This window comes from Cricetulus griseus, chromosome 4 (assembly GCF_003668045.3).
Source record: "Cricetulus griseus strain 17A/GY chromosome 4, alternate assembly CriGri-PICRH-1.0, whole genome shotgun sequence".
Lineage (NCBI taxonomy): Eukaryota > Metazoa > Chordata > Mammalia > Rodentia > Cricetidae > Cricetulus > Cricetulus griseus.
Genome location: NC_048597.1, coordinates 34,761,021 through 34,784,429, shown reverse-complemented (window position 1 = coordinate 34,784,429; position 23,409 = coordinate 34,761,021). Strand labels below are relative to the sequence as shown.

At 40.7% G+C, this 23,409-nt stretch overlaps 1 protein-coding gene across 7 annotated transcripts in view; it reads right to left on the bottom strand.

The window, feature by feature from the left end:
- Cmss1 (cms1 ribosomal small subunit homolog) overlaps positions 1 to 23,409 on the bottom strand; it is a 292,176-nt gene that overhangs the window by 114,526 nt on the left and 154,241 nt on the right. The gene's annotated exons all lie outside the window — the stretch shown is intronic.

Here is a 23,409-nt window from a genome sequence, read left to right as displayed (position 1 = left end):
GTGTGGTGGGGAGAAGGGGTGCACACAGCAAAGAATACTCTTGAAAATGCTTGTAAATATGTTTCTCTGGGCTATGAGGACTTGGGAATAATAATTTTCAATTTGAGACCCAGGAACTCACTTCCATTGTTATAATCCACATTCTCTGTTAGGTGATTTGTCACTGATCTTCAGGCTGGGCTGTGGGGACAGAGGCACAGAGGGCATGACTAGTGCAGGTTATGCAGCTCCTTGTCCCCCTTGCTGTTTTCACAGTCAGGTCTTTTACTACTCAAGCATAAGTCTTCATATTTTTCCGTGATGAGTGTAGACTTGTTACTCTTGTCCCAGTTCTCAAGTCCTGGGGACTCAGGCTCTGTGTCTTAGGTTTTCACAAGAAACATTCAAGTATAAGTAACTTTAAAGGGTTTATTTCTTATGTGGCAATCCCTTTGTGTGGATGAAATGATAATAGCAACTAGGTTATCAACTATTTGGCAAAAGAGAAAAAAAATTCTGGTTTTGATATTTTCCTCATGTTCTCCATAAAAGGAAATAAAATGCTTCAGTAAATTTAGTATCATCCAGCATGGTTAGGAATGCTTAATTATGTAATCCACTAACAGTGTCTAAACCACACACAAATTGCCAATTTCCAAAGATTTAAAATAAAACAGAGTGCTTTAACATTTTCATTCTTTGGTGAGCCTGAGGTGCACATGGATCTGGGTGTATCTGGAGGAACAGTTTAATGTTTTACTACAATCATGGTCTTACTGGCAGGCTGTGGAGTGTCAGACAGTAGAGTCATTGTATCTAGCATTGGCTATTGTTACTGGCTGGCTTTCGCACTAGATTTTTTATTTTTGAAAGAAGATTCACACTGAGTAGGCATTTATAGCACGAGTGCTATGATCACAACATTCTGTTCATAAGAAGACTGACTGTCAGGAGTCTGTGGGGTGTTCCTAACCCCCATGCTAATTTTTCTCTCCTCTGGTGTCATAATTTTGGATATTGAATACATAATAGCAACGAGTTCCAGAATTTCTAGTAAACTTACAATATTTTAAAGGAGAGATTTTTGACCTTATGGTCAAAGAAATCAAAGGGGAAGAGGAAGGAGACCTACTGTGAACTGGAAGAAGACCTACTGTGAACCAGAAGAAGAGACTCAGCTCAGAGGAAGCGAAGCCATAGTTCCTCTTTACCAAGGCTGGGTCTCTCATGTGGTGAACAAGAAAAAAAAATGCTGAGAGACATTAAGGCACAAAGTGAGCTTTCTTTCCACTGATATTATACTTTCAAATATCATGGAGTTTAAAATCATCTTATACAGTCATAAAACACTGTTCCCCACCCCCTTCTTGAATCTGTCTTTGTGAACTGATCCCCTTCCCCAGATCAACCACATATAACTAATTCTATTTTCTTGGGAAGGCAATTGTTGACTAATGAATCATCTTTCCTGTAATTTTTATTTTTTGTAGCCTTAGCTTGGCCAAGTTCCCTGGCATTCCTGCTGAGGTATGTAATGGAAAATTTGACCTCACACTTTTTGCTTTTTTGTAACATCACAAAACACTGATATAGCAGGGCTACAAAAAAGGTAGCCTAGAGATGAAGGGATGCACAGAAAGAAAAGGCTTAGTGTGGAAAGGAACAAAGATACACTAAATCATCTGGAAAGGAAACATTTAGGCTCCCAGACACGAAGTTACATTTATCTTCAAGAACAGCTCATTTGTTACAGCTTAGGATGTCACAGTGTTTCCATCATAACTCTGCTGTTCTGAGGATTGTAAACTAGCCATAAAAAGCCACTCTCGAAATTAACTTGGAACATAGGCAGAACATTTTGTAGATCCCAGAACTTGTTTCAAAATGGTGACTTTTAGGGTGGGGTAGTCAGAAGGAATAGGTGTCAGGAAGTGATTTCTTGCATGTAGTCACATCTGAGCTGAAATAAAACTTTGGCAATCAGTCCTGTGTGATCATATCCCACTGTCTAAGGAAAACATAACAGGTCACACATCTGCTCTGTAATTGGGACACTTGGGATTGGCAGTGGAGACACACTTTCAGCAAAGTCCACAGCAGAATGAATGAAGTGGTTATGAACACTGTCCTTTTACAACTTTCATGTTTTCCTGTACTAAGTCAAAAAAGTAATTTCTTCAAGAGGATAGCCCAGACAACACTTTAGGCACTGATCCAAAGTCTGTCTCTCTGTAGCTCAATGATCGATCCTACGATGCAAGAAAATACTAACTTGGCTGTGATGGGCAGAGTCCCACATGGCTGCCAGCACCAGCTCTTACGAATGTCACAAGCCCCAGGTAGAGGGCATCCTATCTAGCCCAATCAGATACCCAAATGGGGTGTTTCATGTAAACAACGATGGCTTATGTGTACTGTTTGTTAACCCAGACAGTGCCCGGGGCTGTCAAAAAAAAACATGCAAGGCAAGACTTAGTATATTATTCATCTGGAGGTGCTGAAAAAAGGACAGGAAAAGAGTGGACACAGAGAAGCCAAAACAAGTCACTACTTAGTTACTCAGGCTGCTAGTAAACCATGCAGATGTTTCTCAATGCTACCCGAACTATCCCTGAAGAAGCTATGGTCATCTGCATACTCTACCCTGTTAAAATGAAATGCGGCTAACTGACATGATACAAATGACTCTGAGGAGAGAGGGCTTTCATTCACTGTCTACAGGCTGAGTGAACAATGCTTATCTTATTAATGATTCTCTTGAAAGAGGAAGTTAAACAGGAGACCTATGAAATATGCAAAAAGTTACAGAGATTTCTCTTGACTTAGTTTTATTGCAGATGACTACCGGAGCCAGGGACTGTCTTAGATTCGCACTTCTCATGGACTTTGGTGAGGGGCAGGAAGAAAAGGGAACATCAGATGGTCTGGAGGGATTCTATTTGTCCAACTGTAAAAGCATGTGGACAGATAAAGTTGTTAACTACAAAGAAAACTACCAGAGGAAAAAAACCGACCATGTCTTGTTTAATATCCTATTTACAGGAAGGATTGAGATCTTGGCTCAAGAATGACCTGGCCATGATATCTGAAGAATATCAACCTTAGGGAAGATACTCTTCTATATTCTATTGGATACCTAATATACCTGAGATACTTTTGATATTCCACATTAGAACAAGATACTATTTAACTTGGAATATGTTTCATTTTTCTATTTCCCGTGACACCTTAATTCAAATTGCTCTTTTAGTAGAGCCCACTAAAGTCAGCCCTATGCCTTTAGCACTTTAACATTCTGGAAGCAGGGGAATCTTGTAATCATTAATTATTCCCCTCTCCCATGCCATCCAAAGCACTTGGAGAAAGAAGCTGGTCAATATTTTTGAGGGCAAGTTAATAAGTAAACAGTACTAACTGAATTGGATGTAATGTGTGTGTTTTCTTTCTTTCTTTTCTTAAGCAGTACACCAAAAGCGGAGGGGGTATCTCTGTGTTTGATGGGCTATCACTTTAGGACAGTAATTTCCATAGAATTAAACTCCAGTGAAAGTCAAACCTGGCACAGAACTGTATTCTTAGTCACTTAGAAGGCTGAAGAGAAGGACTGCAAGGTCAAGACCAGCTTGTGTAACTTAGGAAGCCCCTGCCACACAAATAAAACAGATTTTAGTACATCTTGTTTGCTTGTTTATTTTTGTTTCTGGTTTTTGTTTTTTGAGACAGGGTGTCTCTGTGTAGCTTTGGAGCCTATCCTGGCACTCCCTCTGTAGACGAGACTGGCCTCAAACTCACAGAGATCCACCTGCCTCTGCCTCTCGAGTGCTGGGATTAAAGTCGTGAGCCACCAACGCTCAGCTTTATATCTTGTTTGTTATTTGAGGTAAATTTATGGATATTTATAACGTCTATTTATGATGAAATAATAAATTTGTCTCCTGAACTGGAGAGGTATGAGGACTGCTGTGAGTTGTAGTTCCTACTGAGTTACGGTGTTAGTCCCTGTATTAAAAGGCAAGAACAGAAGGAAAATGTCTCAACAGCAAATATTAATTTCTAATTTCCATGGGCAGACATTTTTGTGTGTACCCTTTCAGAGCTATTTGGTTGGCACATGTTTTAGTTAGGGATATTATTACTGTGATGAGACATCATGACCAAAAGCAACATGGGAAAGAAAGGGTTATTTCATTCATGGTTATAGATCACAGTTCATCAGCAAAGGAAGTCAGGGCAGGAACTCAAGCAGGGCAGGAACCTGAAGTCAGGCGCTGATGCAAAGGCCATGGAGGAGTACTGCTTACTGGCTTGCTCAGCCTAGTGTCTTATAGAACCCAGGACCACCAGCCTATGGTGATCCCTCCCCAATCACTAATTTAGAATATGCCCCATAGGTCTGCCTAAAGCACTATTTTATGGAGACATTTTCTCAATTGAGGCTCCCTCCTCTCAGATGACTCTAGCCTCTGTCAAGTTGATATAAAACTAGCCAGTACAATACATGTAAGGCAAATATGCATTTACTTTTTTCTCCTTCATGATACCAAAATTGGAGAATACACATTAAACAGTGTGTTCTACTGCACATTTAGGACTTAAAAATATACCTGGAGGATCTTTTTATGACCATACAGAGAGAGCTTTCCAGTCTGATTACATTCGGATATATCCTGTTTATTTGACCAGCCCTGATATTACATATAATGTCCACTCAAGTGAGTAGTAGGAAGTCACATTTGGCAGATTACGTTTGTCTACTTCTACTTCCAATTCCAGTTCTCTTTGAAGAGCAAAACAGTGAAGAGAAAAACGGGCAAAATGGAATTAGATAGCTAGCTTTTATACAATTGCATGTTTTATATTTCTTTGTCACTAGTAAAACAATGTTTTGGATAGTCTCAATATCAAGGATTTATCACTCCACTATTCTTCATATTCCCACATAAGTTTCATGGTGAGGAAAAAAGATAAAGGAAAACCCAATGACTGGGTGCCAGATGTGCAGAGGGAGCAGATTTAAAGTTGACTTCCGGTGGTTGAGGAGCTGCTCAAGTGGCAGAGGCTCAGGGTGTTGGAGCAAGCTGTCATCAGCATCAGCATCGACTTCTGAAACACACACACACACACACACACACACACACACACACACACACACACACACACACACACACAGACACACACACTCATTATTAGACAGATGGGGTCAGGATGGGCACAGAACTAAACAGGTGTGCCTTGGCAATATACAAACTGTTGGGAAACTTTATGACACATTTATATATTTTGTAATTAGAACTGTTAAAGGACTTCTACAGTCTCTTGCTGAGGAAATATGGCCTACTCTCTAATTTTGCCTAGGGTTGCATTTCAGATTTCTGCTGAATTGGCTTTACAGGGAAGATAACTTTAAATGTGTGTTTGCAGTTTTAATCTACTGTTAGTAATTAAAAAAATAACTTCAAGCTTCAAAGTTGCAGGGAGGTAGCAACTTCACTGACTTTATCTACACTTGCCAAATTGCTAAAAATTTACCACTCTTGCATTTTATTTTATATACATACATACATACATACATACATACATACATCACACACACACACACACACACACACACACACACACACACACACACACACACACATATATACTAAACCATTTGAGTGACTTCTAGAGATTATGGGCCTTTGTCCCCAAATAAGTAAAAATCCCTTTCCTAAGAGCACAGAGGATCACTTCCTGGTCTGTAACTCCCAGGAGCTCATGTGCTGAGAAGTTGGTGTCTATGAGAGGGGCTTGGACATGTTGGGAAGTGGTATCCATGGGCAAGGGTGAGATTCTATGGGGCCACACAGAGACAGAGGGACTAATGTTTCCCTTCTAGAGTGGGTTAATCCTTCAGGGATGTGATAGTTACCATCAAAGTGGGATGCTGCAGTAAGTAAGCCTGTCCACTTTTCTCTCTCTTTTCCAGTTACCTTGTCTATTGTCTACCATGTTATGACACAGCATGAGATCTTGGCTTGGTCTTTGACTTATAGCCTCCAGAACTGAGAGCTATATGAACTTCTTTCTTTATGATTACTCAGCCTCATGTATTTTCTTACAACAACAGAAACTGGGTCAGAATTGTATTTCAAAGTTATGGTTTTTCTGAAGTACCTTTGTCTTGCAATTGTCTGATACTCTTTAATGCTAAATAAATTATGTAAGACATCTTTCTCAGTTCACAACATCAAGGCATACATGACTCAGTTTGTCCTGAAGCCAGTGCCAGGGACAGGAATCACTTGGTGAAGGAGCCACTGGCAGGTTCTTTATTCCAAAGCTATTTCCCAGGAAACTTCCTAACATCGTCTCCCTTTCAAGAAAAGATGTCCCAAGCTCATCTGCTTTTTCCTTCATTAGCCCTCCATTAGTCAGCTACGTATGTAATAAGCCCTAGACCCTTGCACAGAAAACGAGGCCTTGAAGCACAGTTATTGATATTACATATGCTCTCAGTTATAAGATGCCAGGCTCTCTGAGCAGGAAGATCTAGGAAATATTCTATGTTTTAATAAGCTGTCATATAGTCGGATTCAAGGACTATCCTACAACGTAGTTTAAGTTAGGGTTGTGCTGTATGCAGAAACAGAAATCACAGAGGTTTCCGTTTTTGGATCTGTGTTACAATAGATGTGTTAATAAACTGACTGCTAAGTATAACTAATTACTGCACACAGCTCTGTTGAGATCCCAGAAAACAGGATCACACACCCCATTCACCTTTTTATTCATTCTCAAAGCCTAACAAACTTCAAATTTCACAACAGACAATCCAAGAAATTCTATGTATGAGGTTTGCTTCCAAAGAGCTCAGAGTGGCAGAAAGAAGTTTAGACATAATAAAAGGTGGCCCTGACAAGGAGATAGCTATAGCTGCTTGTATTAGTCATTTTTCATTACTGTGACAACACACAAACTTATAAAAACAGGGAAAAGAGACACACATACTCTAGCAGTAAGCTTCACTAACTTGAGGGTGACAAGGAAACAGAGCTGACAGTTCATCAGCATCTCAAAGGGTTTTCAAGGAACAGCAAAAGATTTGGAATCTGTCTGAATGGAAGAATGTCGTGGGTTTTTCAGTATGCTATTTCAGAACCCCTCATAGCATCTCAAACTACCAGGTCCATCCTAAAATGGTCGTTAGCACTAGCACTTTGGCAAACTCCAGAACAGTTTGTGCCATGTCAAACCTCTGACTCTTGCTCAGAAGAGGCCATTAAAATCCTTTTTGAAGCTTGATGTCATTTGCCACTAGTGCTTTAAAATAGCCACTGCATCATCCGTCATGAACAACTTCTCCAGGTGACTGATGACCATTTTATGCATACCAGTGGGTCCCTATGCTGGACAAGTACTTTAGGAATGCTCTTTGCGAACATGGATATTTCTATACGCAGCCTCTTCTAACCCTGAAAAATTTTGAACGTCAGGGCAAAGACCAGGGTCTTTGGGATGTGAAGCTGCATGGCAACCTGCAAGAAGCCACTCACACGGCATTTTGGAATGCTGGGAGGAAGCAAGGGACACCCATCGCCTTCCGGGGTTCATTGTTTTCATGCCTTTGGTCTAAGGGACTTGAAAATGTCCACATTAGAGAGACTGGTCTACTCACCCTAGAAAATATGAACTTGAACCAACTGGATAGACATTTGGCATGAGTATGGGTCTGGGATATCAGTCAACCTATACAAACAAAGTACAATAATAATAGCCTTTGGGCTCTCGAGAGAGCATTCACCCAGCTCTTTATGACTACATGAAGATGGTTTTTCTTGACATGCCAAGTCATTGCCTCATATGTAATGACCAGTAGTCAAAAATGTTCAAAAGGAAAAGTATAAGATTTCAGTACCAAATACCGTGCTATGGGAAAACCATGTTAAGAGAATACATTTCTATGTATAGACACCTCTAATGAAAGCGGACTTCTCTGGCTCAGAAAGTCTTCTAAGAGCAGTCCCTCCCCCACCATGAAAGCTGACACTAGCATTCTTTATCAGCTTTATTTTAAGAAAGCCTAATTTGAATTATGAGTGTTTCTGCACTACAAATCTGAGCTGTCATACCTAAATAGTAGACATTTTCTGTCAAATTTTTAAAAATATGTGTCTGCCCAGTTTTACTGATAAGGAAACATGCACATGTGTAAGTGACCCAAAGAAATCAATTCAGAAGGGCGCTGAGGCCACAAACAATCCCTTCTCTTATTCTGGAAGCAGGAAGTACGTTCTGGGGTTATTCACCTACATGGTGACCTCTAACTCAATGTTAACTCAAAAGGTGCATTCCTTGCTTAAGTAGGTGAGAGAATGTAGTGGAGTCTTTCCATTTACATCTGGGGGTACTAAGAACACTAACATCAAGCAGTCTGCACATTGCAAACAAACATGGAGCCAATAACCTGCTGTCTGCCCGAGAACACATTTTCTCCAGACAGTAAACGGCGCATTACCACAGACTTGCCTCCTGCCTGCAGCTCTCTATCCTAATTTTCACTTCCTCTGACTTTTGAATATATTTCTGGGATTATGAGAAAAAACAGTGCTGTGATACTGATCAGGAAATTATCTCTTCATGGGGTCCCTGGTCTACCAATTTCAGTGGGTGATGATGAAAAAAGTTACTTTTCTTAAATGTAATAATGGATCATTAATGTAAGTAGGTAAAAACAGCAACCATCCTTCTCCTGTCAAATATTCTTACTGTGAGTCTGGCTGTGTTGTGTTTTCAAAGAAATATGGATTAAGTAATATGCTTTACATATAAAAAGATTGGTCCAAATACCACACACACACACACACACACACACACACACACACACACACACACACACACAAAACAACAACAACAACAACAAAACCCCAAAAACAAAACAAAGAAGCAAACAAAAGAACCTAAACCTGGATTTTGTTACTGCTCAGTTATACAGAAAACAGCCATTTTCCATCATACTTCCACATTTCCTTTAGAGAAAATAAAATTATTTCTTGAGGGACACATATCGGATACCTGTCTTCTAAACCCTAAAAATAATTCATAAAATGAGTAACATTAGAGAAGCAGCAATCGGGCTGAGTTTATCTTAGAAGGCAGGTCTGGGTTTGGTTGAGTTCAATTCTGCCCTTTCAGGAGCATTTTATGGAACTATATGAATCTACTCGGCTTTCCAATTTTCTGCACTCTAAAAAGAGTTCATCTTCATACCTGCTTTCTAGGTTACTGGGGAAGAATGGGAGGTAGAGCGGTTGCTGGGCAGTGAGTGTCCTGATATAGACAAGTTACAGGGCCAAAGTTAAGGAATCCAAGACTTGCAGACAGTATTTGCTGCAGGGTTTTACGATGTTGCAAACATTAGTCACCAGCATCAAGAAGATAACAGCCACTCTAAGAGCTGTGCTTTTCAAAGGGGATCTGGGAATGAGGGTTTCAGTGGAAGTCTTCCAGGGCAGCTGCTGCCAAGCTTGCGGGTTTTTCATTGGCTGCCACTTGATAGGGGGAAGGCAGGAGGATGAATTCTTTGAGGGCAAGTTCAGACAGTGAATAGTTCAAGGTTGCAGGCTGCTGAGAAATTGGGAGCAGTGAATGGACAAACAAACCACAAATGTTAAAAGGCAGAATTGCTTTGATTTTCTCCGAGGATTTAACAGCTAAAGCCATTCTATTTCTGTAGAATCATTACATAATAAAATTCGTATGGATAATACAACGTTGTCCAGTAAGATAACCAAGGCTAGCTTTTCCAATTAACCTTTTTAGGAAAGAAGAAGCAGGGAATGGGACAAGACATTCTTTCTCATTGATGGCAATGGCTCAGGGAAAGGGGGTGAATTTTCATGTTATGTGCGAATGGATTTGTATTTGAATCTATGTGATGGAAGTGAAGTTTTATTTTCTACCTAGCAAGACCATGGGGGGGGATCAGATAATGAATGGTATGTGGTGGGTTCTCAAAAGAATGGGAAGTTGTCATTAGTGCCACATCTACTAAGGTTCCCCTGTTACAGTAGCTGCCCGCTACCATCCTCGTAATTATCACAGGTAAAGCTAACCTACAAAGCCAGGAAATCTGCACTCAACTATCTGCAAATAACCTATACTATTTGTAGTAATCTTCTTTATGCATTTAAGTTACAAATAACCTGCAAACTCAAAGTTTGCCATTATAGCCGTTAGATGATCTTTAGGGGTTCTCTCAGTATGGTAGGAGACATTTTCTGTGGAAGCTGAATAATAACTTGAAGTCGATTTTCCTAAAGGGGGATTCGGTGAGCAGACTCCTCCTGGCCTCTAGCAGACTTCCTAATGATTCACTGATAGCACATACCATCAGCTGCCATTCCTAATAAAACGTTCTCCTGGCTCTGCATAGCTTATGGCAAGCTGTAAGTCATACATCCTCTCCTCGTTTCTGCTTTCCTTCTTTAAGGCCAGCTAAAACCTGCTTTTCATAAATCTTATGAGAGTAAATCAAAGTAACCAAGCTGGAATTTGGTTCACAGGACTAACCAAGATTTCTTAAAATAGAATCAAGGCCTAGGGCACCCGTCTTCTCCTTGTATCTATATACCCACCAGTACTTTCCCTTAACACATTCAAATCATCTGTATTTTAGTTATTAACATCTACAGTTTTCCACGCACTGCATTATTTAGCTCCTTGGGGAAAGAGTTAGCAAGTAATGTCTGGTAGGCCAAATGTGCCCTGAACCTGTAGAGTCAACAGTAAGAATGACTTTTTCATTTTGTAAAACGTTGAAAATTTAGAAAGTATTATGTTGTGACTCATGAACAAACAAAGCTAACATTTTGTGGCAACAAATAAAGTTTTATGCAGGCATAGCCATGTTCATTCATTTGTATCTTGTCTGTGGCTGCTCCAGTGATGGCGTCTGGTGGTTGTTGCAATGGTCTAAGGCTAGCACAGCCTGAAAGATACACTAACTGATGCTACCATATAAGGTCGTTCTATGGAAGTGAAGCAAATGCCTGCAGCAACATTTCCTTCCTTTTCTCTTTGCTTCACTGTTCTAGATTCTCAGCTTGGAAAGGAAATATTAGCTGGATGTTGGCAGTAGAATAAGAAAATAAAAAGAGAGGTAGCATAAGAACCAATTGATGTGGGTCTCAAGTCTTTTTGAGATATTGAGTTTTTATGTTAACGCTGGACTTTCTAGACCTAGAACATGGTTTCTCCCTTGCTGGGTTCTCAACTTCCTCCACCTTTGGAAAAAGGAGACTTGTACTCACTAACAGGACTCTTACGATAAATATGTGAAATCTCATCACCATGTCCTCCCTCCCTCTCCCTCCTAAGTCAACCCAAGATCTAAGGAAGGAGGGGCACGAGGACTTTTGAAAACCTTTCCAGTAGATCCATTTAAAAATTAAAACCCACTGTTCTGAACCGATGGAGATAGGACTGAAATGTGACCATATAATGATTACAATGAATAATTCATCTGGTCTCCACTAGAGAATGGGGCACTTGTGGCAAATGACACTGAATACTTAGTTTCTGGAAATTCCCTTTCATGAATATGTCATTTCAGCACATACTTTAACAATGTTGATGTCCAGGGAAATACCATCTAAATTATAGCATGAAGACAATGACCTCAGACTCTAAGGCGGGACAGTAAGAGTTGCCATGGCTCTTTGTGTGTCTGTGTGTGTGTGTGTGTGTGTGTGTGTGTGTGTGTGTGTTGTTGTTGTTGTTGTTGTTGTTGCTGTTGCTGTGATAAACTTCATGATCAACAACAACCTGGAGGAGGAAAAGGTTTGTGCGCTTAGCAGTCACAGTCTATCACTAAGGGAAGCCACAGTAGGAGCTCAAGCCATGAGCTGCAGGCAGCAACTGAAGCAGAGACCATGGAGGAGTGCTGCTTATTGGCTTGCTCTCTATGGCTTCCTCAGTTTGCTTTCTTATACAACCCAAGACCACCTGTCCAGGTGTGGCACCAGCCGCAGTGAGCTGAGCCCTCCCACACCTAGTGCTAACTGAAAAATATGCCTACAGACTGGCCTACAGGTCGATCTGAAGGAAGTAATTCCTTTACCGAGGGTACCTGTTCCTGTAAGTTGACAAAACAACCAGTACAAGACAGAAACAGGACAGGCACAATCATTTTAAGTTCAGAAAAGAAAACTTACTTATATTCATATAGACAACATCACGTGGCAAATGCATTTCAATCAAACTTTAATATTTCATAGATTTTACAAATGAAGTATCTATCTATATATTTTCATCCTAAGGCACGTGATTAATCTTTTATTGTAAAAAGGAAAAGAAAAATTTTTCTTTGAGCTAAATAAGTCTGGAATTTTTGTAAACAAAAAGAATTGAGTCTAAGAGCTGAAATGAATGCTAACAAATGGCTGCAAATTAAACAACAGGGATACATTTATGATGTAAGTTTGGTAAAAAGGTATTTTGTGTGTGCCTGAGACAGAGAGAGAGAGAGAGTGAGAGAGAGAGAGAGAGAGAGAGAGAGAGAGAGAGAGAGAGAAGCCTAATGTAGTATCCATCATGTCACAGTTACCAATAAAAAGGCATCTTAAGAAATAAAAATAACGATTATATTTAGAGTTCACATATACATTTATTTCACAGTAAAGAGTTTTGACACTATCCATTGGTAAGATAGCTACCAGGCTGGTACTGAGCTTATCATCATCCTATTATAGTTTCCTGAATGGTGTTATCACAAGTGTCACCTATCTCAGTTCTTATTAAGGAAATATGAACTCCCAGCTATCATTATAGTGTTATCATTGCACAAGTCAGGACTATTTAAAACCACATATATTATCACAAGCACTTCACCATTGTAAATAAACCCTACCCTATCATTTTATCTTTTATAGTTATCATTTATAATGAAAAATTATCTATTAAGTACTTCCTGTGTAAATGAACAATATTTAAAAATATTTAAACATTTAACAAAAAATATTCCTTAACTATTGTTTATTTGAAGAAGACCTGTACAAGATCAATCCAACAAGACTGTCAGCATTCCAGCAGGCTACAGTAATTAGACACACACATACACACACACACACACACACACACACACACACACACACACACACACACGATCTGAAGGTAGGCGGGGTATGTCCTGGAGAGTGTCTGGAGAGAGATAAGGATGGATATGATCAAGATACATCAAATACATGTATGAAATTATCCAAGAATAAATAAAACACAGTCTTTAAAAAATTCTAAAATCAGTAGTTAGGTACTGATGCTGGCTAAGAACTATTCTCTGACATGAGTTAAATCCTCCTACTCCATCTACTAGGATAAAAGTTATAACTATCAATAGAAAGCAAATATTAACAGAAAGCCAAACAACTATTCTTCTCACCTGGAACATAACTGAAAGCTGCCAGATGGCCTCACGAACTTCTGGATGAAGAAGGGAAGCAGGAAAGCCTACCGGCTAAGAAGAGCAAGGGTGAAATGATGAATTGGGTTAACCCTATAGCCTTAGGCTGATTACTTAACTTCAGAGTATCTGTCTTCAGTTTGCCCATCTGCAAAAGGAGGAGAGTATCATCTAATGTGACTGAGTGATGTGAGAAATAATTGGGATAATCTGTACACAGCACTTCACATGCAGCCTTTATCAGCCAGGTCCTTTAGAACTCTCAGCGGCTTCCTTCTCACTGTGTCCTGTGGGCTCGACCCTGCCTCACCTTCCGCGGCCTTCCTAAGCGCTCACTCACTCCTCTGCAGTCTCGCTTCGTCTTCCAATTCATCAAGATCCTTCTACCCGAGTATCTGTTCTTGGCACTGTTCTGGCTCTCACCTAACTAACTGTGTTGTAGAAAGCAGGTCAAATTCTTCATTTACTTCCCACCTTTGGAGATTTAGAAGTTTATTCAGATGGCTGAAGTAATTCACATGCATTTTCCAAAGTCCCTTTTCAAAAAAAAATCTCTTTTTAACATTCATTTATATACATATGTGCATGAACTTTTGTGGGCATGTATGGCTGGGTGCATGTAGAGGCCAGAGCACAACTTGATGGCTCTCTCTCCCCACCTCATGGGCTAAGGGCATTGTGATTAGATTACTAGACTGGCTGCAAGCATCTTCACTCACTGAGCCATCCCACCCCATTTTCCATTGTCTAAACTTGAGTAAGTTGGGAAAAGCAATGTTCGTGGACTGAACAATAGGCACGGATTGAAGTCTAGCAGAGGGGAAGTAGGACTCAACATGAACTAATGAAATAGAAGAGCTCTTCTGTGGCTTCTAGAACAGAGCAGGATAAATGAGGCCAAACACAATCTGTCCTCAAGCTACAAGATGCCACCAGAGAAATACCTGCTCTACTTCTGACCAAAGAACAAAGGGGAGGAGGCTAGGTTTGGTCCACTGGAGAGTTCTGGTTTGGCCAGCCACTGAAAAAGTAGTTTTGAAAGTTCATTTATTCACCTTCTACTTATTAAATATGTAGGAATGAGGCATAGGTTTGGATACTAAGAATACAACAAGTGAACAAACATACTATCCAAAGTCTTGACCCTTGTGCAATCCACAAGCTCAAGTGTAAGAGGAAAATAAAGAAGAAAATATGTAGCATTCCGGATCATGATACATGCAAAAGGGAGAGGCAAAGAGGAGAGAGAAGAGTTGTATGAATTGATGTTTCTGACAGAAGCCTAGACTGTCCAAGGCAGGCCTTGCTGAGATGATGACTTCTGAGTAAAGGGTGAAGGGTCAAGGGGCCATGATGGTAATTGGAGAAGAAGGAAGAGCAATGACAGAGGTCAAGAGGAGGGAAGGAACTGGTGTATTTGAGAAACAGGCAGGGGACCACTGTAGCTGTAGAGATGAGGCCAGAGGGCTTCATGTTTCACTAAGAGGCCTTTATCTTTCAGGCTACTTGAGACTGGGAGATCCTGGAGAGTTGTGAGGACAGGGCAATATGATCTAATTTAGCTTCAACAGATCCCTGACTGTGAGGGAGTAATCTTGTGTGCATGGAGACAGCTACTGCAGCAGGCCCAGAGACAGGTAGTGGCAGTTTGATTACAGCAGCACGGTGAAGACCCACAGGAAGTGGTCAGATTCTGAATATATTTTGAGGGGAGAGCCAACAGGATTTCCTGATGGATTCGATGTACATTTTGAAAGGAAGAAAGAAGTCAAGGACAACTTCAAGATTTCTTGCTTAAAGCAAGTGGAAGAAAGAGGTTGTCAACAGGTAGATCAGGAAGTTCAATATAATAATCCCAGATTTCCAATTTCTCTCAAAAGAGCGTAAGACCTGTCAACCACATAACATGACAAAATTTTCACATGACAAAAATGAGCAGGAGGTAAGAAGCCACTGGTCCTTTTGGACAGGACACAGATCCTTGGTTTAAAATTGTCCTTGTCCTTAGTCTTATACCTGGCCTTCTAGGTGATAAACAGCCCTGTGCCTATTTGACTCCTGCACACAGTTGTTCAGGGTCCTTGCCCCAAATTCTCTCACTGTAGAGAACCTTTAACATCAACTTGGCCACAAGCTTGGTTAAGCAAAGAAAATGTTACCTATAGAGAAAGTTGAGGCCTGCCTCCATCAGGCTGTCCTGTGAGGTATTTTCTTGATTAATCATCAATGTGAGAAGGCCCAGCCCACTGAGGACAGTACCACTCCTGGGAGAGAGGGCCTGAGGTGTATAAGAGAATAAGCGGAGCAAAGCCATGGAGCAAGCCAGGAAGCAGCGTTCCTCAATGGTGTCTGCTTGAGTTTTTGCCTCCAAGCTTCACTTATTGCGGCTGGAGAGATGGCTCAGCCATTAAAGGCTAGGCTCACAGCCAATCTGTAAGTCGATTAAACCTCTTCTTCCCTAACTTGGTTTTGGTTAGGGTAACAGAGTAGCAAACTAAGTTATACATAAATATGTGAAATCTCAATTTGTAAATTAGTCACAGTAAGTAATTAATAACTGTAATAGAAAAAATAGAATAGTATAATGTGAGGAAAGTATTAAAAGTGTATGAAATCTTTATTTCTGGAATTTTCCACTTGCTAACTTTATACCACATCTGACCATGAATAATAAGCCTTGGAAAGCAAAACTATATTGCAAAAGGGATTACTATTATATTAAAATTATGGGTTAGATAATTATCAAGATAGATGGATGGTGATCACTCAAGCTTGCATTTCTACTTTCAGCCAGCAGTCAGGACATAGGTCCTCTAATGGAGCTCTGGTAAAATCCTAGCATGGGAGTCAGTAAATCCAGCCTGGCCACTGACCAGCTTTGACCCTGAATGAGCCATGAAACCACCCCTAAATGCCATCGGGATAATGATGGCAGTGTGGGCAGAATAGATTCAGAAGCTTCCCAAAGAGACCTCCATATTATCCAGTCCTGTGCTACTAAAGCTAGGAATGGGTCCATAGGAAGCTAGAGGGTCAGCTCTCCAGTGTGACCTTGCATTTTTCCCAACTGCCCGAAGTTGTGTTTATTCCCGAGCCTGTGTCTACTGGAGTTGTTGATGTAATTAGGTATTTTACACTTTGGGGGATATGACAGTATAAGGCAAAAGTTGCTCTCTATGAAAAATGCACTACAGAGTGTACAAAGAGAAGAAAAAGTGATCAATGTAGATGCAGACTGGACAAGAAAGTGCTTCTAAATAAAATGTATAAGGGCATTCTTGCTATAATAGTGCTCCACCAGAGCAAAAATTCAAAAACACTGAAATAGGAAATCATAGAAAATACAATCATTAAGATATAATTAATTGAGACATACATGATCTCCACTATGTCCTGACTGCTGGCTGAAAGTAGAAATGCAAGCTTGAGTGATCACCATCCATCTATGTCCCCGGAGAAGGGAAAAGGGACAAGATCTCCTGAGCAAATTGGGAGCATGGGGGAGGGGAGGGGGGGCCAAGTGAAAGAGAAGGGGAGAAGAGAAGGGGTGAGGAGGACATGAGGCAGCAGGAAGGTTGAGTCGGGGGAAGAATAGAGGAGAGCAAGGTAAGAGATACCATAATAGAGGGAGCCATTATAGGTTTAAAGAGAAATCTGGCACCAGGGAAATGTCCAGAGATCTACAAGGGTAACAATCTAAGCAATGTGGAGAGGCTGCCTTAAATGCCTTCTCTGATAATGACATTGATGGCTGCCTTATATGCCACCCTAGACCCTTCATCCAGTAGCTGATGGAAGCAGAAGCAGACACCCACAGCTAAGCACTGAGCTGAACTCCTGGAATCTAGTTTTAGAGAGGGAGGAGTGATGAGCAAAGGGGTCAAGACCATGCTGGTGAAACCCACAGAAACAGCTGACCTGAACAAGGGGGAGCTCATGGACCCCAGACTGATAGCTGGGAAACCAGCATAGGACCGATCCAGAACCCCCTGAACATGGGTGTCAGTTAGGAGGCCTGAGCAATCTATGAGGTCTCTGGTAGTAGATCAATATTTATCCCTAGCAAAAGAATGGACTTTGGGAGACCACTCCACACAGAGGGATATTCTCTCAGCCTAAACACACAGGGGAGGGCCTAGGCCCTGACCCAAATACTAAGACAGACTTTGAAGATCCCCCATGGAAGGCCTCACCCTCCCTGGGGCGCAGAAAGAGAATAGCGCCTTAGTGGGGGGCAGGGGAGGAGGGGAGGGAGAGGAAACTGGGATTGACATGTAAAGCAATCTTGTTTCTGATTTAAAGAAAAAAGAAAAAAAGATATAATTAATGTAAGAAAAATGTTAGGAAATTGCAATTAGCGGACCTATAATAAGAGAAAAATAAAAACCTTGGTCCAATCACAGAGATTCTACCCCACAAAAAGGAGAGTGAAAACAGCATGGTAGAACTTTCAGGAGGTCCCTGCTCTTATTTAAAACCAGATAAAACAGGCCACAAGGACATTGAAACTGCTTTCCAGGAGGAGAGGAGAATGGGCTTAAGGTTGTAGGAAGGAGGGGTAGAAAGACAAGATACTTTTGATAGTCTGGCATATCCTTGCCAGTGTGTCAGCTAAGGGGAACTTGAGTTCACTTCTGTATAGAGTCTTATTGGTCTTCATTTAATTCCCACCAGGTCGAGATTGCTTTAATTAGTCAGGTTTTTGCCTGGCCCTCTCTCACCATAACAGAAAAAAAAAGTGTAATAAAATTACTCAGTAAATAATAGCACATGTTGAATTTACCTGGGCAGGTTCCACTGTGAAGAGCAAAGAAAACTTTGGTTTTCTGAGGGTAAGAGACAGAAAACAGGAATAGTTCTAGGTAAAAATAATAGTTTTCAATGGCGAGACCAGGCCTGTAATTTTCTGCAGCACACTATGACATCATGGTTTATATGAGGCCAACTCCATAAATCAAGCCTTACCTAATTAGAGATTCTTCTGCAGATCTACATTATTAGAGCAAATAATTAAAACAGCCTCGGCAATAACGCAAGCCAGATCTATTTACAAAAATGTTCTTTTTTACCCCCAAACTTTGAGTCTCCCTACCACTTACAGATCTTTCCCATTTACTAAATTATAGACTCAGAGCATTTCTTTAGTCTGACTTCACTTTCAAGGAATTCTTCAATTAACTTTACGTTGCTTTAAGCTGTTCATCCAACGAGAAAACAATCTGTGGTTTCTGACTCCTATGCGTGCCAATGGCTGCCATCCATGTTTGACTTTCAGACACACTGTCTCTGGAGAGCCAGGCTCTGTTTGCATAAAACCAGCCAGTTGTCATAGCATTTTGACAAGCACTATAGGAAAACAAAGAACAATACTCTGTCCTGGCTAAACTGGGAGAATTACCACTGCACTGGGGACACACATGACATCCACACCCAATCACCTGGCCAGGGCCAGAAAGTAGCACATACTCCATTTTCACTGTGACCTGGACATCTTCAGGGGAGCCATCTCTTTACCAATTCCTTTCTTCCCACCAAGCTCTTCTCTCTACCTCAAACTCAAGGAAAGGGGCAGTTACAACAAGATGAAAAATTGCCCATGACAAATCTACAGCCACACTACGTGGTCTCTGCAGGGGCTATGGTGCACCTATTGTCAGATCTTCAGCCAGATATGGAGCAATAAAAAAGTCTGATCTCAGAGGTAGGACTTCAGTCCAAAAGCCTGTTCTCCACCTCTGATCTAATACCTCAAGTCTTTTTGCCTTTTTCATTCACTTACGTTTCTGAGTAAGTGCAAATGACAACCTGGCTGCAGAAATAACCAAGGGAACAAATGGGGGAAGCAGATGATGACTGCTGAAGAAACAGATCTTCACATTTTGTACCTACTCCAGCCGAGGCAGGAAGAACCGACTCTCTTTTCCTTGGTACCTGGGTTGTCTCTGATCCACTGGGAGCACTTGAGAAGCCAAGACTCACACAACAGTGAAAGCTGAAGGCTTCTGGGACACTCAAAATAAGATGCATGTGTTACTCTCCCAAAATCACGCTCAGTGCTCTGTCTGTAGTGGGACTGTTGAAGTGGTAGGTCATTTCAAAGCAGTGCCAGGCCACATCACTTGTACAGGCAAAGGCAGAGGAACTACGATGAAGGCATAGACCAGGTATCCCCAGGGCTGATACTGGATTCGCACTGACCCTGCTGAGGCTGCCTGTGGAGGGATACCAAGGGAAACTGCTTATTCTCTTCCAGACAGCACTATGCTGTCATCTTGGGCTGCTGCTCTTATACCTGGATCCCAAGGAAATCACCTATTCTCACATTCTTTTCCCATAATCTTGCCCCTTATTTGTTTAAAAGTCCTTATGTTAAGTTTTGGGTTTAAACTGCTGCAAATGTTTCATGGAAAAATAAGATGCATTTACCAATGATGATGTCTGTTTCCCAGTCCACTCCTCTCTACTCATTCCTCTCACACTTCCCTCAGCTCTCTAGTCCAAACTAAAAACAATAGGGCCAACAATCTGGGTTATTAATTTTCCACCTCTGTTAAGAAGGACAAAGTTGGGGAAGCTCAATGGGTAAAAGTGCTTCCTATACAAGCCTGATGACCTGACTTTGGATCATCAGAACCCACCTAAGTCTGGATATTGTGGCACATGTCTGTAATCTCCAAATGCCTACAGTGAGGTGGAAACAGGAAACTCCTAGAAACTTGTAGTCCAGTTAGCCAGAAGGACATAGCAAACAAGAGAGATCCTGCCTCAAACAAGGTAGAGGGTGGAAAAAAACAGAGAAAGTTGTCCTCTGATAATACGTGAATAGATGGACGAACAGATGGACAGGTAGAGGGATGGAAAGATGGATGGATAGATGGATGGATGATGGACAGACCTGGCATGGTGGCACACAACTTTAATCCCAGTGCTTTGGAAGCAGATGCAGATCTCATTCAAGGCCAGCCTGGTCTACATAGACCAGTCAGGGCTACACAGTGAGATCATGTTTCAAAGAACCAAAGCCAAAAAATTAAAATAAAAAATAAACACATAGAAGGACAAAGTTCCATAGAGTATTGGATTCCCCTAATAAAGCAGTCTTTTGAATGAGCTCATAAAAAAGGCCACACTTAAGGGCTTTTGCAAATTTTAAATTAGGTTAGTAAGTATCCATACAGAAATCTAAGACCATGCTTTTGGGGATTATAGTAATTCTCACCGTGTCTGGTGTGCTAAATATGAGAAAGGTTAAGGAAGACAGAGAAAGACTGGAGGGATGTGCTGTATAATTTCAGTTTAATAAGATTAGCATGATTGCTATGAGGAGCTAACCCTTCCAAGTAGCTTCTTTGCTGATCTAAACATTTTGAACAATGCCTTCTGCTCTGGACAACAGGTTTACTAGGTTGGACTTTTCTCTATTGTTCAATCCATTTCCAGCTCAACTGATAATCACAGCCAAATTTGGGAATATTGATTTTTAATGAGAGAAAAAATTTTAGGTCATATATTTTGTCAAGAGCAAAAACAAAAGGTGAACAGAATGGAATTCTTAATTACATAGAGAATATAGGAAGAGGAAATGAAAAAATAAGAATTAAAAACAGAATGAGTGAAGTATGAGCCCCTAAAGCAGTGGTTCTCAACCTTGCTAATACTGAAACCCTTTAATACAGTTCCTTATGTTGTGGTGATCCCAACAACAATGTTATGTTGTTGCTACTTCGTAAATGTAATTTTGCTACTGTTATGAATCGTAATATAAATATCTGTGTTTTCCTATGGTCTCAGGCGACCCCTGTGAAAATATTGTTTGAACCCCCAAAGGGGTCGTGACTCACAGGTTGAGAACCACTGCTCTAAAAGCATCTTTATAGCTCTCATTTTCTCCAAAGTGTGTTCCTAAATGGATTAGCTCAGCTAAGGCACACCTGTGTCTTCGTAGGGCCCTTGACAGCGTTAGCCAGGCAATCCAATTTACAGTATGAACATGTAAGCACTGACTGCTATTTTTCCTAAATTTGCTTGACTTCTGTACTGTGTCTCAGGAGAATGGTGTTTTACAGAACACATGGCAGAAACACTGACTGGGAATGTCATGATAGTTTTGTTTTCTTCTTTTCTTTCTTTCCCCTTCCTTCCTTCCTTCCTTCCTTCCTTCCTTCCTTCCTTCCTTCCTTCCTTCCTTCCTTCCTTCTTTTTCCTTGAATTTTCAGTTTTTGAGACAGGATCTGATGGTGTCTAAGCGTAGCAGCCACATATGACCGACCTTTTGTTCTTGCTCCTTCTGCCTTCACCTCCGATTTTTTTTTTTTTTTTTGGTGGGGGGGTCTCGAGAAAGGGTTTCTCTGTGTAGCTTTGAAGCCTATTCTGGCACTCACTCTGGAGATCAGGCTGGCCTCGAACTCCCAGAGATCCGACTCCCTCTGCCTCCCGAGAGCTGGGATTAAAGGCCTGCGCCACCTCTGCCTGGCTCACCTCCACCTTTTAAGTGTACTTCCAGCTCAAGCAAAGGCTGCATTTCTCACTCTTATCTTTCTCATTTCGGATACTCAGATATAATGTATAGAGTAAAACCAATCATTTCTGTTTTACAACTCAAAATGGTCACAATTCCTGTTTTTCTTTACTGAATCACAAGCCAGGATGCCTTCACACCAGGCATTCAGACATGGCCATGAAATGGAGAGGACTTGAGAAATCTCCACAATGATCTACAGGACAATGAGTTCTGGTCACCTGCTGGGGCCTGCTTTCTAGAAAACAAGACACAGGCTAGGAAGTAGGAAAGATGAGGGAATTTAGAGGAAGAAAAGGCCACAAGGCCACAGATAAAACCTGACATTATATGATAATAATTATTTTATTTCCGTTATTCTCTTGTCAGTAATCTATTTCTAGAATGTACTTAGTTGTCCTGCCTAAATATAATTATTAGCAGAGAAGGATAAATGGATACAAGGAATTCTAAGTCTGAATCAGGTATAAATCATCTATTGCAAATTAACAGAGACAACACAGTTTGAAAGGCTGTGTGTGTGTGTGTGTGTGTATGTGTGTGTGTGTGTGTGTGTGTGTGTGTGTGTGTGTGTGTGTGTGTGTGTGTTTGTAAGAGAGAGAGATAAGTTGGCTAGCAGGAATCATTAGTTTTTCAAAAAGTATTTTTGAATCCTCTAAATGTATATATCACCTCATTATTTCAAACAATCACCATAAATGATTTAGTATATTTACCAATTCCATTTTTCATACATTTACTGAGTGCCTTCTTTGTACCAGGTGCTATATGTATAAACGTGAGCATAAGAGGACATGGTCCCTAGCATCATGGAGCTTCCAATCTAGCAAAAGCAAACAGAAGATAACCCCAAGGCACTAAAAGTTTAAGACAAGTTTCCCTTTTGTAATTATATATTAGTCATGGCAATTTTTGCTTCAATAATCTTAGCATATAGTTTCAAGGATTGTCAGAATTATTGACAAAATGAACTTTATTAAAAGATGTATGTTTTTGGATTCTGAGGATCAAACCTGGGGTTTCACATATAGTAAATAATCTACTACTAAGCTATACCCTCAGTTTCAAAAGGGTTAAAAAATATTCTTCTATAAGGCTGGAGACAGCTAGGTTGGTAAGGTGTTGCCTCTCATGCAGGAAACCCTGATTTGAGGTCCAGCACTGCAAATCCTGAGCATGGTGGCGCACTCCTGCATCCCAATACTCAAGATGTTGAAGTAGGAAGATCAGGCCTTTAAGGCCAAACACTTTCAGCTATGTGGAAAGTGGAAGGCAAGCCTGGGCTACATGAGACCTTATCTCAAAGGGAATTCTACCAATAAAATAGAAAGACAACACATTTTGTGGGTGTAAAGAGCAATTATTGTTAAAATGTCATTAGTATACTAAGTTACTTATAGATTTAATTTAATACTCATCAAAACTTTAACAATACTTTTATACAAAAGAATAACTCTAAAATTTATGTGGAACA